The sequence below is a fragment of the Myotis daubentonii genome, chromosome 8 (assembly GCF_963259705.1).
Source record: "Myotis daubentonii chromosome 8, mMyoDau2.1, whole genome shotgun sequence".
Lineage (NCBI taxonomy): Eukaryota > Metazoa > Chordata > Mammalia > Chiroptera > Vespertilionidae > Myotis > Myotis daubentonii.
The window spans coordinates 40,467,008-40,485,187 of record NC_081847.1 but is presented as its reverse complement, the minus strand read 5'-3'; positions in this window follow the sequence as shown (position 1 = coordinate 40,485,187).

The following is an 18,180-nucleotide window of genomic DNA, read 5'->3' as shown; positions in this document are numbered from 1 at the left end:
ACAACAGTGACCAAGGTCTAACCCTCCCCTGAGGAGGTGACAGTCCAGGGAGGAGAGAGCTAGGGGGCGGGGGGGGGGGGGAGGCGGGGGGAGGGTCACAATCTTGGTGGAAGGGGAGCAGGAGAGAGAAAGAACTGACATGTGTGCTGGTGGACATGGCCCAGAGCGCTCCGGGGGACAGAAGAGGGTTGGGGACTGAGGAAGCAGAGGAAAGTAGCTAGAGAAGACCTTACAGAAAGCATAGCCATTGTGATTAATCTTGGGGAACAAGAAAGAAATTTCCAAACACAAAAAATAAGGAAGAAAACCGAAGGCACAGTGTGGTGCACAAGTCCCATCCTTGGCGCAACGAACAACTCCGAGCTTCCGCAGGAAGAGGTGTCAGCGGGAGAGGGGGCAGGGGTCTTCGTACCAATAAGGAATTTGGACTGTCCCATTGGGAGCCCCCGAGGGGTTTAAGGAGGAAAGGATTGGCTCCGGTCTGCTTATAGGAGCCCCTCCCCCCAGCGTGTGGCTCTCAGATGCAGGAGGTGAAGATCCCAGCTGTGCTTGCTCCGCCCCGGGAAGACATAGGACAGGGCAGCGGGAGGCGGTGGAGCCGAGAACAATGGCTGCACAGAGAGTGGCTTTCCCAGCTCCTCAGAGAGTGTTCCAGAAAAACAGGGGATGAAGGCTGAGTTCTGTGGATTGGTTCTGCGTGTTATGGAATTGGTTCTGTGATCTGATTAGATTTAGGGACTTTGACGACCTCGGTTTCCAGCAAGAAGCAGCATTAGTCATCCATGGACTGCAAAGATAGGAGGTTCCGCAAATGGTCACATGGAGACCCCTGAAGCCAAGAGCCAGCGGCAGGCGCGCCCAGATGGCCCGGTAGCCGCTGGCAGAGACCACCTACTTAAAAGAAGGGGGATAACTGTGTTGGCGGGCTGTTTCTAACTGTGCTAGAGAACCAGGGAAAACACAAGGGCCAGCTGAAGGCTTTAAATTCCCAGCTCAGCGTGTGCATAAGGGACCTCACGCTGCTCCTGCTCTCCCGGGGGGGGAAGTTATTGTCTGATTTCATTTGAAAGACAGACAGAAGTCCACCCCTGAGTTGCAAAGCACACTGGACTCCCAACTTCTCGCTGGGGTCTCCTCTGCTAAACTGGGGCACGGATGGGAGAGGACTGGGTGCCGGGGTGGGACCCTATCAGGATGGGGACACTCTGATGAAGCTGGAGACTGGGAACCCTTGGGTCCCACCTAGTCCTCCTGTGAGAGACGGGTCATCGGGAAAGTTCAGGACCTCAGGCCAGCCAGCAGGCTGGCAGCCCGGGCAGGAGCTGGCACCCATCTCAGGGAAGAAGACTGCCTTCCTCTCTGCAAACCTGTGTTTCCTCTTAGGGACCTTCAAGTGAGAGGGGAGGCCCACCCACACCAGCAGGGGCATCTCCTTTATTTACAGCCCCCCAACTGCAGGTATTCATCACATCCACAAAACACCTTCCCAGCACCCTTACGTGCGTGTCTGATTAAATAACTGGGCGCTGCAGCCTAGCCAACTCCTTGACTCAGACTGCACAGGAAGTCGCCCGGGTGGTGGTGATTTGCTGTAGAAGGAAGGCCCAGGACCAGGACGAGACGCGCTTTCCAACAGGGAGTGTTAGAAAGCCGAGAGCTCTTCCCATGAGGTCCTTCTCCGTGGCAGGCGTGATGGGCAAACGGGTACACCCCCTGTCCTGCCATCGGGAATTCTTCCCGACAATGTAGTGAATGTAGTGACCTCCTGGGGTTTGCAGGGTGGCTAAGGATTTAAGGAAGCCTTCCCTCCAAGACAGTGGTTCTAACCTGGGCCGCACATTAAAAACCACCAGAGAAGATTTACAGGAATCAACGCCTGCCTCTTTCCTTCTGATTGAATTTGCCTGGGGAGGGGCTGGGCCAGGTCTGTGCTAAGCACTGCCCTGTTCACACACACACACACACACACACACACACACCCCAAGTCATGTGGCCCACAGGCCTCCCTGTGGGACCCTCGCCCCAGCCAGGTGGAGGGGACCCCAGAGGTGCTGACGCCAGCTAAACAGGAAGTCAGGTGGGTGAGCAGCAGGAACGCTGGGCTGCCGAGTAGTTAATAACCACATTCACACATTTACAACCTGAAAGGGGTCTGAGGGACGAGATGGACGAAGGCAACTCCTCCCTAAACGGCCCCCCAGGACTCGCCAGAAGAGAATTCTTTCTTTCAGAGGGAGCCCGGGGTCCGGGGCTGCAGAGGTGGGCCCCTGAGTTCCTGTGACTGTCAGTCACATAGGAAACACTGAGGGTCACCTCTCTCTCCCATTCATCGGGTCCACAGTCGGGCAGTCGGGCTGGGAGGATAGGCCAGCATGTGGGGGACCGCGTTCCCCTGCTCTTCTGCTCCACTGTGCGTGCTGTCCATCCCCAGCGCTCTCGTGGTGCGGGCTCCGGCCCTGAGTCCGTGTCCGCGCTCCAGCAGCAGGGTTGGGGTGGGGGGGAGTGGGGAGCAAAGGGCCGCACCACCCTCCGAAAGGCTCCCGGCCCGGGCGCTGTCACGGCCCCTCCTGTCTGTGTAGCTGGGTAAGACTGGGCCACGTGGCCGCGCTTTGCTCTCAGGAGGCTGCAGTCTCCATTTTAAAACTCCCCTGTTCCCCCAAATTCATGGCTCTATGCAAATGGAGTGAGAAGATTTAGAAAAACCATGTCGAGGGTCTGGGTTGAAGCTTGAGTCCCACTCTTTGGAAGAAATACGAGGCTTTCCTCCCACCCCCAAAGCACAGCCTCTCTCCCTGGCTCCCCGCTCTCTGCAGTGGTGACTGCGGGCTGGTCCCAGGGTCGTTCCCCAAAGAGCCCGCAGGGCCTACCCGGGGCCCCGTCTCTCAGTCAGAGCCTCACGCCCGCGGGTCAGAGGCATCTGGAATCCCCTAGCTCCAGGTCCTAAGTTTAAAATGGTCCGAAAGCACAACATTTCTAACCTATTGGAAATATAGGCACTTCGGGAATGAGCAGCTTTTACTAGTGAGTTGTCTATTGAAATTGAAATGCAACAGCAATTTAATACTCACCACCATCCCTTCGGAAAATGTTCAACAAGCTCTCATCCAACTCAAGGTAATTTCACATCATGCCTTTCCTCCCTAAACCTATATTTCCATTCTAGTTCTGCCACATAACTTTTTCCTAATGGAACATATTTTTATACTTAAAAGTACTTATCACCCGATCAAACACATCCGCATCAAAAATATGCATACAATTAAAGTTTATTTTTATTTCTTGTCACCAGAATGCTCTAATAGTTCAATACAATTATTCTGAATTGAGCTATAATTACAATTATTATTAGTGCACAACTAAGCAAAACATAAATACAGCACAAATAATTGATTTAAAAAAACTATTAGACATAAAATGTAAAAAACAAAATAAATGGGGAAAGCATCTCCAATGAAATAGGTGGAAGCTTTTCCCCTCTATTTTCTTGTGTCTGTGAATGAATGATACTTATTGCTTTAATCGGTGAGTACTCCTGCCTTGGCCAGTGGTTCGGGGGCTAGAGCATCAGCCCTCCCACTGAAGGGTCATGGGTTTGATTCCCGGGTCAAGGGGAGGTACCTGACTTGCGGGTTTTGTTCCCCACCCCAGTCGGGTGCGTGGGGAAACAATCTGTGGTAGGATCTCTCTCTCTCTCTCTCTCTCTCTCTCTCTCTCTCTCTCTCTCTCTCTCTCTCTCCTTCCCTTCCACTCTCTCTGAAAAGCAATGGAAAAAATATCCTCAGGTGAGGATTAACAACAACAAAAACTAGGGGAGTATTCAGCACCGATTTACTCCCTATTGTGGTTTAGTAGCCACATGCAAGGGAAAGCTTGTTCCCATCAGCATGGAGATTGGAAGGAGCTGTGTGGTGGCAGCAGCCTCAGTTCTCTGAAGTTATGAGGCCGGGGGGGGGGGGGGGGGGGGGCAGTTCCTGTCAAAAATCACGTCCAATCGTCTCTCAGCCGCGGGCTGCCCGGGTCTCCTTCAGTGGTGAGGAAAGCACAGAACTGGAGACGCCTGGTTTGTAAAGGGGTTTGTAAATTGCTTTATGTATCTTTCCATAAGACCCTGGTGTTCAAAACACACACACACACACACACACACACACACACACACACACACACACACACCATGTCAGCTAAGAAAGCCCACTTTTACCGTAAAACCCCATCAGGCAAACCAAACTTACCTTCAGAAAAAAAAATCTAATTTTATTTTTTTAAATTCCAATAGAAGTGTCCCCATAACAACCATCTCTCCCATGAATTTTAGTTCTAAAAGAAAGGTGCAAAGCCGTACTTGATTCCTGACATGCCCCGCGTTTGTCTCACAAAACCCTCCCCCGGGAACCCTGCATTCTCCATTTCCCCTCTTGTCCTGCTCTGCAGGTTCCCACACTCCGGGGCCAGGCACCAGGGAAGATGTGACAGGGTGAAGGGTTGTACTTCCTTAACGACATGTCAGTGTGGAGTTGGGAAGCGATTGCTGCAGACAGGCACCTGCGCAGGCAGGGTGGGTCCAAGGAAAGCTGAGGACCTGAAAGTCACGTCCCCTCACTCCCCGTGCAGGTTCCTGCGCCTTGTGAACTTGTGCAGCGAGTCCCACACACCGTGGCCCAAATGTGTCTGTTGAGTCTATGATCAGCCAGAGGGAAGACAGAGAGACAAGCCTCTTGCTTTTGACTTTGCTGGGAGCACAGAGGCGAGGCCTTACGTATCAGGGCGCACTCCCTGGAAGAGGCAACTGCCCGCTGAATCTGGGAATCTAGGGTTTCAAGGAGCTCACAGCTGATTCTGGTGCTCACTGAAATTTGCAAACGAAACGAGCGCTATTGGATACAAGCTCTTGAAATCAAAAGAGAACTCAATTCTGTGGTCACTAAACAAGCTCCCGTCTTTCACGTGACCTGGAGCAGGGTCCCTGCGAGTGGTTTCCAGCCTGACGCCAAGGCAGAGGTGAGTACAAGTCCACTTTGAATGTTTCTTTCCCTTTGATTTAAGCGAAGCAGATACCTGCCTTGCTGGTGAGACCCCCCACCCCCCACCCCGGGTGCCGTGAGCGATGGCAGCACGTATCGTCCTCACACCTGGCTACCTGCTACTTATAGTGACGAGTAGGCGGATCACCTGCAATTCTTGTCTTTCTCCCTGAACCGACTCCAAAAACCTGGGATCTCTGAACAACGGAAAGCAAAATCCCAGCCCCCGGAGAGGGGTATGAAAATGCCAAGCCTTTTCCTTGCTATCCTTCCCTGTGGTCGCTGTGCCTGCACACCCTGGCTGCCACCCTGGTGATTTGTCCTAACTAGGCTCCTTGGCAATGGGGCCTCGGCTGCTCGGGGAAGCCGGTTTCAGAGCCCCAGACCCAGCTCTCGCCCCACATGCTCACCCTATTCGAAGCTGTCCTCGGCAGCACCTTGCCAGAACCCCCCAGCTAACCAGCCCCTGCCTGTTAGAGCTCACACCCTCTCCCACACCCAGAGATAGGAGACGTGTTGCTTGAGCCATATTTTTGGAAATTGCTAGTTAGTTGCAAAATGTTTCCTGAGGTAGAAAAAAAAGCACCCAGGACTGTAATTATTGGATTGTTTCACTTTCGAGGCCAAGTAGCAGATGCTCTACTTTCCAGACTTGGACAAGTATTGTCACAAGTTAACTCCTCTGCTGCTGCCTCGGAGCGGCCCGCTCCCCGGCTTTTTTGGGGAGCCCACTCCCCCCACCCCCCAGCGCCGTTGAAGCGCCGCCCAGGGTTTGGTGTGTGAGGCTCTGGAAGAAGCTGCCCCGGACCGTAATCTGGTGCTAATCAGATTTCAGTGTGATGTCGCCAGGAAAAATGGAGAAGTAGAATGCGAGACTAGCAAGGTTTCAGACCAAATTCCAAAGACGAAATTCATTCTGCCAATTATATGCCTTTAAAAAAAAAAACTTCATTTGGGTAAAATAGGGACATCGTTTCCTATCTCTGCTCTTGTGCCTCATAGGAGAATTGGAACATGACTTCTCTGAACTTGGAGCTATCCCTGGTGCAGGTAATGGTGTGTCAAAACGCCCAGTGCAGCTGGAAGAGAGGAAAATAGTCCATCGGATGCATTTCCCCCCTTCCTTCTTCTAAAATATATGTATTTGAGCGGCCAATACGTGCTGGTCTCGGGGGATTAATTTTGAAAGAGCCCATTTCTTTGCTGTCCACTTGGAGTTCAGTATCGAGGGGGCTGAGCTAGTGGTCAACAGTCCTGCTCTTATGTCGGGGAACCTGAGCATCATGAGAACCTAGAACTTCCTCTTCGTGCATAATGATGACCAGATTGTGTGCAGGGGGATTCGCTGTGGAAGGTGGAGTGGCCAGCTGGCCTGGTAGCCTGGGACGTGGGTTTTCTGAGATGCAGGCCTTTAAGTGCGGGAGTGCTAAGTAAACGCTGAGCCCCGTGGAGGGCCACAACTTGTAGGGCCCAATCAAACATGCGAATGAATTGGGAAATTATACCAAAGGCCAAGACCACACATTGTACTCTGACTGCTCCCAACCCCAGGTGCATAAAGTCGGCCTTAGCAACGCCACCCCCCTGAGAGTGAACCCTAGTCATTCCTGGGAGTGAGGATATTCAAAATGTCCTTAGAAATCTAAACCCCAATCCAAAGGAGGCATACAACTCGTTAGGAAAATAGAAGAAAAGAACTGAGCACTCCTAGGAAAAAAAACCAAATAGTCAACAAACATGAGCTGATGCACTACATATGTAGGAGTTTTATAAACAGGATTAAACACAAAATGATTAATCCCAAACTCTCAGGATGGTAGAGCCCCTGGTGCCGGAGGAAGGGGAATGGGAAAAAGAAGAAAACAGGGCGTTTCCATGCGGCTGTGTATATTACAGTTGATCTTGAACAATGTGGGGGTGAGGGGCGCCCATCCCCATACAGTTGAAAAGCAGCTCGTAACTTTAACTTCCCCCAGAACTTACCTACTGAGAGCCTGCCGTTCACTGGAAGCCTTACTGATAACACTACTAGTCAACTAACACGTACTTTGCATGTTATGGGTGTTCCATACTGTATTCTAAAGGAGGAAATAAAAAGTTATTGAGCGAATATATTTACAGTATTTATTGAAAAATTCTGCATGTCAGTGAACCAGCGCAGTTCAACCCTGTGTTGTTCAAGGGTGGGCTGTGCTTCTTTTTTAAGAATATGAAGCAAATAAGCAAAATGTTAAGCTTTGAAAAAGCTGTTCAGTGAGTGCTTCTTACATCACTTTCTATACTTCTCTTCTGTTTAAAACATCTCCTAAACATCGTACAGAGGAGTCTGCTGCTCATTTTTCTTGCAGTTCACCGCTCGCCACTCTGTACCTGTTACCCCATGCAATCTACTTCCTCTCCTAAACCTTTCCTGAAACTTCTCTCTTGGTTCCCATGTGACTTCTGTGCAGCCAAAACCCCCTCGTGCGCTTTCCCCTGTTGTCTGCTCTGTCCTGTCTGTGGCATTGGGCACGGATGTCATTCCATCTCCTCTTCTTCTTTGCTCCTCCTCCTCCCCTCCGTTTTGGGGTTCATTCCCAACTCTGCCTATTTCCGCTCGGTGCCCTTGGCCAGTGTCTGCCCTCCTTGTCACAAAGACGTCAGTGTCACCGAGGCTCTGACTTCCGACCTCCATGGCGCAGTGTAGCCTCAGGCAAACGGGGGGCTACTCCACTTCCCGCCGATGACTCAGAAAGGCCCTCCTCCACCTGAGCCCATCCCGAGTCTCAGACCCCCGAGGTGCCGTCACAGACTGGACAGTTTCACTCGGACCCCCTGAAGCACATTCACACGGAAATCATCTCCCCAGGCCTCCACCTTCCCCTTCTAAACCCGCTGGCGCTGGGCAGGATAGCGGCCCCCGACGCTGTCCACGTCCACATCTTTGGAACCTGTCGGCAGGTTCCCTTAGCGGCGAAAGGGGCTTTGCAGGTGTGGCTGGGCATCTGGAGATGCAAAGATGGCCTAGACCGCCCACGTGGGCCTGACGTCATCTCAGGGATTCTGTGATGGAGTCACAAGATGAAAAAGGAGGGAGGAGCGTCTGAGCCAGAGGAGGAGCTGTGAGGATGGAGACGGAGCCAGGAGTGCGGTGGGGCCCTGAGCCAAGAAATGCCGGCAGCTTCCAGAAGTGTGAGCAAGGCAGTGGATTCTCTCCTAGAAGCTCCAGGAAGAACACGCCCTGCAGACACAGTTTGGATTTCTGAGTTCCAGGCCCATCTGATAGTGAACACGTGTTGTTGTGAGCCACGAGGTTGGCGGTCGTTTGTTACAAAGAAAGAGGGAGCCCACACATTCCCCTGAACGGCCTCCTCTCCAGGGCACTGCTGCTAAGGCCACTTGGATCCTGCTCTCACACTCACATCCCAGGCGGTGAGCGGTGAGCATGCTGTCCCTGCCACTTCTTCCTGGCTCTCGGGGTGCCTCCTGCAGAGCTCACTGCAGTCACCTCCTGCGTTGGCCCCTCCACCCCCACCCCCACACCCTTTCTTCCCCAGGCTGCCAAAGCAAGCTTTTGGAAACGTGTACCTACTCCTATGAATTTTTAATTAAAATCCTTTCAAGCTTTGCCATCGCTTTCAGGATAAAAGTTCAAATTCCTTAGGGCAGCACACAAAGCCATTGCTCAGGCTTTTAGACTCCCCGCTCGGACCACTCTCCCTGCTCCGGCCAACGCTGCAGCTTGCTCAGGCAAAGGTTCCCAGCAAGGGGCTTGCCCGAGAATCACCTAGCCAGCACTTTAAGAACTGTCTAAGCATTTCCCCACTTTAAGGGATTCTTGCTCAGTAGGTCTGGGGACCCCGAGGACAAAGCAGAGCGTCAATAAAGGTCACAGGTGATGTTCGGCTTAAAAGCCCTTGCCAGCGTGCGTCTGGCTAGCGAGAGCCCCTCGCTGGCCCCCTGGCCTCGCCTGCTGCCGGGCGGGCGTCCCCTTTGGTCTCGGTGCTCCTCCTTGAAGACCCACATTCCTTCGTCCTTAGAGCTCTGCCACCCGATCGGTTGCTCTTCTAAGAGCTCCCTGGGACCCAGCCCTTGCTCGCTGGTGACCTGTGGTCTCCCTGCAGCCTCGTTCCTATCCACCCCTCCTCTCCAGCTTCCTGCTGCCGAATGGGGCCACCCTGGCGGCCAGCACGGTGCCTGGCCTTCCGTGACTGCTTCAGCACATGCACCGTCACTCCCTCTGCCACCCTCTGTCTGAAGCACTCCCACGCACACACACATTGGGATGCTCACGTCTGGTCCCTTCTGTCCTGTTCAGACCCACTGCCTCCCACCCCCTGGGGTGGCTCCTGGCTGTTCTCATCCCACAGTAACTCCAAGCCTCAGGGTCACAGGAGGGTTTAGTCGGATGAAATAGGCCAGAGGGACATGGCTCCTATTCTTTTCTGTCAGCCAGGCAGCCAGTCATTGCCAGGAAGCCGGGCTGACCTTGGGGGTGGGCACCATGGTACCAATAGTCCAACCAGCCGCGGTGGCGGGCCCCTCCCCCTGGGTTCTGAGAGTTGACCTGTGCATTTGCCAGTGGGTAGGACTGAGCTTTTTACTATGTTCAGAGCAGGATAAATGGAGAAAGGGGCTTAGGAGAGGGGCTAATCTGTAGACATTTAAGCAAATATGGTGTGTGTTTTTCTCTCAAGGCCCCTCTGTACCAAACTGCAAGCTGTTGATCCTGTAGAAGGTGCTACCCCTCCCACAGACGTGGGGCTTAGGCTGTAAAAGTAAAACACACATGAATTATGTAACATAGCTTTACGATAGTGGGTTAATTAGATAAAGCTTTCTCATGAAAACATTCAGTGAACAGCACAGAATTCTTTCTGTTATTATTTATTAAACGTGCAAAGCACAAGTCTCCATTCAGCCTTGTGAGTCTGGACAGAGAAGAAACACCCAGGGCCATTGGACTCGGCGGTGCGGACCCTGGGGTCCCTCCGGCCAGGCCCGCCGCCGCCCCGCCTCAGGAAAGCAGCCAGGCCCGAGGGGGAGAGCACAGTGCCACGTGGAATAGTTTCCACTGCCAGTTGCCAATTTGAAATAATCTTCCTCTGACACGAACACTACTGAGGTCATTTCCTTTGAACTCGGTTCCGTATAAGCACAACTGCATTAACCGGTTAATTCAATTAAACAAATGGTTGAGTTGATTTTCTTTTTTAAAGAACGGCCTTGACCAGTTGTTTTCAGCGAACTGGTCTGCGTTCTCCCGCACGGCACGTAGGTGCAGCCCAGCGCCAGCACTGCTGCGCGGGTAGGGAGGTGCTCACAGAGTATGCACACCTGCCTGAGCCTCCGGCCTGCGCGCTGGGCGCTGTGAAGGAGGCAGAGACGCAGGACGTGGAAGAGGATGCCAGGACTGAGCTCCTGATTGACTCGCGAAGACCCGTTATCGTTGGGGGAAATGATCACTAATGTGCAAGGCAGGAGAGGAAGAAGCCTCACGGCAATTTGTAGTTTAGAAAGTTCTAGAAGGCGGGTCTGTCGGAAGACTTTCTGGAGAAACTAGGACTGAGTGATAATGTTCGGCTGTGCAGAGGAAGGTGTGGGTGGAGAGAAAAGGGAGGGCATGGCCAAGGTTGGGTGCTGGAAGGTGGGCCAGTATTGGACAAATAGTGGAAAAGGAATGAATGACATGGACATTGAGCACAGTGAAGGTCAAACCTGAAGGGCCTACGTGGTCACACTGGGCTTCAGTATGGTGACTACGTGAGGGAAATGTCCTTGGAGGGCAGAAGGCAGGTGACGTCAGGGAAACTGTAGGTGCCGCTGTCCCGAGGTCGGTTTGCAGTGACAATGATCACATCCCATCATACCTCTCTCATCACTTCTCGTTCCCAGTCAGAACTCCGCCTGTGTTAACCCTTTCTCAGCTCCACAAGTTAGAGGGAGGCCTTGACTTTTCGCAGACTCCTGCCCTTCCTTGTGAGGGTCCCTCCTTACACCACTGAGGTGAAAACAAGCGGGAAATGGACAAAATAGACACCCAGAAATGTAAACTAAAAGACGAGCATGAACATAGTGAGATGGAGTGTTCATGTTCCCATATTTCACTTGTGGTGGTTCATAATAATATCCTTTTATAGAGTTGTCATGCAGATTAAGTAATAACATTTATTAAAATGGACCTACCGTTAAACTAGTTACATGCTGAGTATGCAGTGGCCATTAGCCGCCCTTTGTCCTAGAAAGGTGAGTTGTATTGCCACGTGGTCATACTTTTTTCTTTTTCATAGCAGCATCTCAAATATCTCTTGTATGTTCCTCATACCCCACACACTGATGTATCCAGAAATGAGCACAGGACTTAGGCCAAGCCAATTAGTGTATTCTACCTTCCTACACATGGTGTGTAAGTCAAGGTTGGACATGACCCAAGCCAATCCATGATACTCAGTCCCAGGATTCGACTTGCATCTTTGGGGAAGAGAGTCTCTTGCTCCTCTGTAGGGATTACTGAGGTTAGAGATACCATAGGCCTCGATATACAGAAGTATCCTGAGAATAAAGGGAGACACACACACACACACACACACACACACACACACACACACACACAAACACACATCAGAGCAACTCCTGGATTTTACATGAGCCAATAAATTTTATCTTTGCCTAAGCTAGTTAGAGATGCTTCCCTAGCAATTTAAAGAATCATGACCATTGGAGAAACACATTATGACTTCCTTTTACAGAGAAAGAAACTGAATCCTGGAGAAAATAAGGACTTAGTGAAAGCCAGATGGCTGGTTAATAGGACAGTTCAGCAGTGATGAGACCAACCACGCAGAGTCTTCAAATTCAGCATGGACTCATGAGTCAGCCCCTTCCCTTGGTGGGGGGGTGTGTGTGTGTGACTGGCCAGTCTCAGCCCTTTAATCTCAGCAAGCTCCCCAGCTGCCATAACCTCTCCATCTGCAGACAAGGCAAGACAATGCCCTACAGCCTCACTTTCCCATACTTTCAGCCTCCAGTCATGCAGGAATCCCTCTCAACATGCCTCACATCCTCAGACTCTGTAATCAACCTCCGAAGTCCAAGCCTCCAAATTATTCATCATCACACGGATGAGAATCTTAGTATCCCAGGTTTTTAGAACCCCATGCATCTGACTCTGCCTCCCAAAGATACTCTCCAGAACCCTGGATCCTGTGCCTGGGATGCACATTCCTCAGGTGGCCTCTGTGTGGTCTCAGCTCATCCTATGCCCTCATACTGAGACCTCCAGGGATGGTGTCTCCATGACTCGTAGCTATGCCCAATGACAGGCCTTGCATACTGGGTGGCCAATAAACTCACGATAATGGAAGGAGTAAAGTGCCTGTTGATGTCCAGGGAGCCAAAGGAAGTTGCAGGTTGTAATACACAGACCTCCAGGGAGTTCTTCTGGGAAGAAAAGGCTTATAGTTGGAACATAGGAATTCTGAACTGGGACAAGGTCTGTCGAGCAGGAGGCCTCATTCTCTGGAAATGTCTTGCAGGAGAAAGTAGAATTTCAGAAGCATAAAAGAAAGGGTGGAAGGGAGGGCAACATTTGAGGCTTAGGATGAGACTAACAGAAGCCGGGATTTGATCATCCGAGGAAGAGAGAATGCCTGGTTGGTGTCTCAAGGAGAGGGGGGTGCAGACCAAATCAGGGAAATGTTGCTCAGATCCATGTCATTCTGATAGGACTCACATTAGTGTGAACTGCGGCCGTCCTCTCCCCAAACTCTCCCAAATGTCTTCACAGCCTAGACCAGACCTGGACCCTCTGCAGTCATTATCTGAAGTGCTCTAAGCTAAGCTCTCTGCATGCAAATGCTGGGTGCAGGCTGGGAGGAGCCACCCAGCATTTGGGATGGGGCCGGGGGTATTTTGAACATCTTTGGCCTTCAAGTTTACCATATGTACTTAATTGGGTTGGCGCTGTGGCCTCGATGCCATCCCCCACCCCCCACCCCCTGAGTTGGTGCTTTTAAGCCCCGAGAGGCCTGCGGGTAGCACCATGCTGGGGGCCCATGAAGGTGAAACCAAGCCGACTCTGGAATTGAAGATTATTATTCCCAGCCTCTGCCTCTTACATATTAAGCAATTAATAGCTGTGCCATCCTGTGAGGACACGGGAAAGCACGCACATCTCCACACATGGGCACCAGATGCCTGGCCCGAGAGCTGTCTCGGCTGGTTTTAGCTTCCCTTTTAAAGCATCAGTGAAAGCAGCAGAGGCTGTGTCCAGAACATTTGCCACATCCTGTAACGGGTTTAGTAGAGAAGAGCCTCCCTTTTCTTTACCCCAGCACTAGGCTTCCTTCCTAGGTGGACAGCCAAAGATTGGAAGGAACTAGAAAGGACACAGTATCAAACTGCCTTAGCCTCCGTTTCTACATCTGTAAAAACAGGGATGGTGAAACCCATTCTGCTGATAAGCTGTGAGGGCTGGAAGTCATACAGTAGATATTCGATACAGAGGGCATGCTCTTGCTGCTGCTCCTTTGTTGTTGCTGCTGCTGTTGTTGTTGCTGTTGTTATTATTATTATATATCTATAAAAAATTGACTCAGGGGAGCTGGATTACTTGTTGATTAAGGTGGAGCAATAAAAGCTTGCAATGCCCTGGCCGATTTGGCTCAGTGGATGGAGCGTCAGCCTGCGGACTGAAGGGTCTCAGGTTCGATTCCGGTCAAGGGCATGTACCTTGGTTGCGGGCACATTCCCAGTAGGGGGTTTGTAGGAGGCAGCTAGCTGATCGATGGTTCTCTCTCATCGATGTTACTGGCTCTCTATCCCTCTCTCTTCCTCTCTGTACAAAATCAATAAAATATATTTATTTTTTTTTTTAAATAAAATATATTTAAAAAAATAAAAATAAAAGCTTGCAGTAGACGACGGCTGGATGAAATACTTAGGTTGCTTCCCCACTCAGAAGCCTGCCGAAGCCTTCCCTATACTGACCATATCTCACCCTGTTGTGTCACTTCTTGCTTCCCGTGGCACTTTCCATTTCTTTTGAGACATCAGTCAGACGAGGCTACATTATGGTTCGGTAACCAGCAGTTTCAGAAATCTCAGTGACTTCAGTGAACAGGGCCTATGTCTCTCTCTTGCTATATGTCCAGCGCGGGTTGGAGGCAGCCTTGGTCCCCAGAGTTACTCCCGAACCTGGGAAGATGGAGCCGGACTCTGACGGTTGTTGGTCACTGTGCCAGAGGGGAAGGGGGCTCTGGATGGCCGAGACCTGGCAGCTCAATGCCGTGGCTTGAAAGTGACATGTGTTACTTCTGCTCACAACTCAACTATCTAATCACATGGCCTTGCTCGCCCACAAAGGGCCTGGAGCACAATCTTATGCGTGTCTGTTAGTGAAGAGCTGGGAGTTATTGAAGAGCTTTGGGGATGGCCACATTTTGCTATCATAACCATTCCTTGCGGTGGGGAGAGCCAATATTACCATTCAGATCTGACAGAAAAGAACAATTAGACCCAAAGAGAAGACCGCCAAACAATACATGGTTGGAAGGGAAGCAGGGCTATTTTTGTCCAACAGAAATAAGGTTCCATATCCTCAGAATGTGACAGAAGAACCTTATTTTTTGGCACCCTTATTTCCCAGATACCTCCTATTATTCCTCCCACAAACTACCACTCTATTCCAACCAACTGGTTACCCTCTACTTGCTTACTTCTGTAACCAAGCATTTGTCAGCTTTCTCTTGTGGGATTTCCTACAGGTAGAGTTGTGGGGGACACGAGAGGCTAGTTTTAAGGTTATCTATTACTTTGTCGTAAACTATTTCATAGCTCAGTGGTTTAAAATAGCCATTTTATTTTACTCAGAGGTGTAGGTCAAGAATTCAAGGCAGATTCAGACTGGTGATTCACCTCTAGCCCACATGGCATCATCTGGAGCAGCTGGGACAGGGGGAGCCACTTCCAGAATAAGAAGTTCCTCCTTGGCTGTTCTCTGTCTCCCTGTGTTATTCCTTGTTCTCTAGAACTTTCAGAGGAGCCTGAGATGCACACAGCATGGTGGCCTTCACCTGGCAGCTTAGGGCTCCTGGGACGAGGTTCTCAATGACCTTGGTTCAGAGTCATTTCCATGGCCTTCAGTTGATCAAGTGAGTCACTGAGAGGCCCAGATTCAAACGAAGGGGATTGGACACAGCTTATCCTGATGAAATGTGTCCCGCACTCACAAATGTTTAGAAATGCTGAATGGCTTGCCAGAGCTTGACAGGTTGCTGGGTCCCATTCAGTCTTTGGCCATTGACCACTTGTCCCTTCTCTCTGACAAACTACAGCCTTGCTCTGAGCCCAGTAGTCTTACCTTATAAACATATGAAGCTGAAATTATGATCTCTAAGGTCACTTTCTCTCTAACATATATTTAGCGAGTCCTATAATTTGCATCTCTCTTTCAACTGTTCCTCAAAATTCACCCCCATGAAAGCTCTTCTGATGAATAAAACCTGGCTTTAATCACACATTCCCCATTAGTGAATTTCCTCAGTACACATGTGGGCAGCTTTTGCAGTAAGATCGAAGTTCTGTACTTGTTTTAATTCCACAAGCCCCAGTTCCCAGTCACTTCATTAGACATGGCTCTCTTCCTTCCCAAAATTCCTATTACATTTTTAGTTCAAACCACAGTATTTGGCATTTGAGAATATGGTATCTTGCATTGTCTTTGAATTGTTTCATGTGTGCAATTATGTCCTGCCAACTGGACTTCAAAGTTCATGGGCACTACCCATGGTTTATACTTTTAATTTTTTTAAGTTTATATGTTTAAAAAGTTAGCAAGAAGTGTGTTGTAAACGACTATTGATGATGTTTGAGTTCTTTCTTATGTCCTTATACATTATCATTTGTCTTGTCACCTCATTTTTTGGTTAGTTTATCAAGAGCAGATGCTTTCCTTTATTTCATTAGTATCTCCCCAAAGAATCAGACACCCTATGAGATGTCATTCATGACACACACTTAATAAATATTCTTTGTATCTTCTTCCTTCTGATTTGCTAATCCAAGAGTTGTACCTATACCAAGGAATTTTTCTAAAACTTCCCCTCTGATCTTTTTAATCTACAAATGCTTTATTATCAAACTAGGAAATTTAATATTAGTGCAATAATGTTACTTAATATATAGTCCATAATCCAACTTACCAAATTTTTTCAATACTTTTTTTCTTTATATGGTTTTGGTTTTTACCCAATGTAAAATTGCGCATTGCCTTTAGTTGCCATGTTTCTTTAAACTCCTTTAGTCTTCATAAAATTGATATATTTAAAGATTCCTAATCATTTTGTAGGATATCTCTAGACCCAAAGACTATATACAGTGGAGCCTTGACTTAAGAGTGTCCCGACTAACGAGTTTTTTGAGATACCAGCTGTCTCTCCGCCGATTTTTTGCATTGAGTTGATAGAGTAATTTGAGTTAACGAGCTCCTTAATGAGCTTGGTCTCGGAACGAATTAAACTCATAAGTCAAGGCCCCACTGTACAGGTCAAATGTTTTAGATAGGAGGACTACATGGGTGATGTCTAATTCTCATCATCTCCTTAAGAAGGCACATAATTCCTGTTAGTCTCATTACCAGTGATGCTAAATTTGAGTCCTTTCTTATGGTGGTACTCACCAGATTTCTCCATTGTAAAGGTATCTCTTTCCCTTTTTCATTAAGTGAACCCAGGGGTGATATTTTGAGATTATGTATGTAACCTCTTCTCCCACAACTTTTTATGTGATGTTTTCAGCAACCACTGAGGATCCTTACAGAGTAAATTATTACATTGGCGATGTTATATTTACAGACAGTATTTCAATCCCCTGTTTTCAGTATCAATATCAACCCATGAATTCTTTCTCTGTTCAAAGTATTATAACTCTTTACCACAATTTTTGTTCAATGCTCAAATTGTTCCACATTTGGCTAATGGGAACTTCTTCAACCTGGTGCCTGGGCCATTTGAACCGTCTCTTCAGTCTTTGAGATTTTCCTTGATTTCTAACTTGAGATTTCTAGGCTTACCTGGTACTCCATCTGCCACAGGCCAGTGTTCAGCCATATTTCCAACAGACCCATTATTAGTTCTAGCAGAGAAGGGTAATGAGAAACCGTGATTGGGCTTTTAGGGTGTCCTCACTGCTACCGAGGTGAAGTGAATGTTAATAGAATTTGATGAAAGATAAATGTACTGAAGTGAATTCCTTTTTATTTTGGGGGGGGGGGGGCTCATCAGTTACTCAGTTTTTGAAAGGTTTTCTGGTTTCCTTTTCATCTTAACGACTCTTAAGTTGGTTTGGTATTTTGGGTCAGTCTTGCCCTAAGAACTTGGTACCATTGTCTTCTGGTATTAGCGGCAGGAGGTTCAAGTCAGCGTGACAGTGTCCTCTTGTATATTATTTGCTTTTCTTATTTGTGTGACGAACAACATTGCTATTTATTCTCCATTTTAGGACATCTCTTAGCGATGAATGTTGTTTATCAGATTTTCTTGTAACATGATGTGCCCCTTTTGCTTTTTGTTGAATTACTTTTCTTAGATTATATTTACTAATGCATCTTCTATTTCTTGGTTTTCATGCTTTAGAGATAATATTTTCAAAATTTTATTTAAAATGTTTTTATATTTTTCAATATTATATTAGTTTCAGGTGTACAGCATAGTGGTTAGACATTCATAACAACTTACGAGGTGATCCCCCAATAAGCCCTGCACCCACGTGCATGATACACAGTTATTACAATATTATTGACTGTATTCTCTCAGCTTTACTCTATATCCTGCGACTATTTTGTGACTGCCAGTTTGTACTTTTTAATCCCTCACCTTCTTTCATCCAGCCCTCCAACACCCCTTCCATCTGGCAACCATCAGCCTGTTCTTTGTATCTATAAGTTTGTTTCTGTTTTGTTTGCTCATTTATTTTGTTTTTAAGATTCCACATGTAAGTGAAATCATATGGTATTTGTGTTTCTCTGTCTGGCTTATTTCACACTAATTATTTTTATACATGTCCGTCTTTAATTTTGTAATCCAATATGTTTAATCTTCCCAGGTTTTCTTAGTCTGCTTTCACTGTGATGATCTGCACCTGTCTTTTATGTTATTGGGGGATTTTTCCGAAGATATTCATCTTG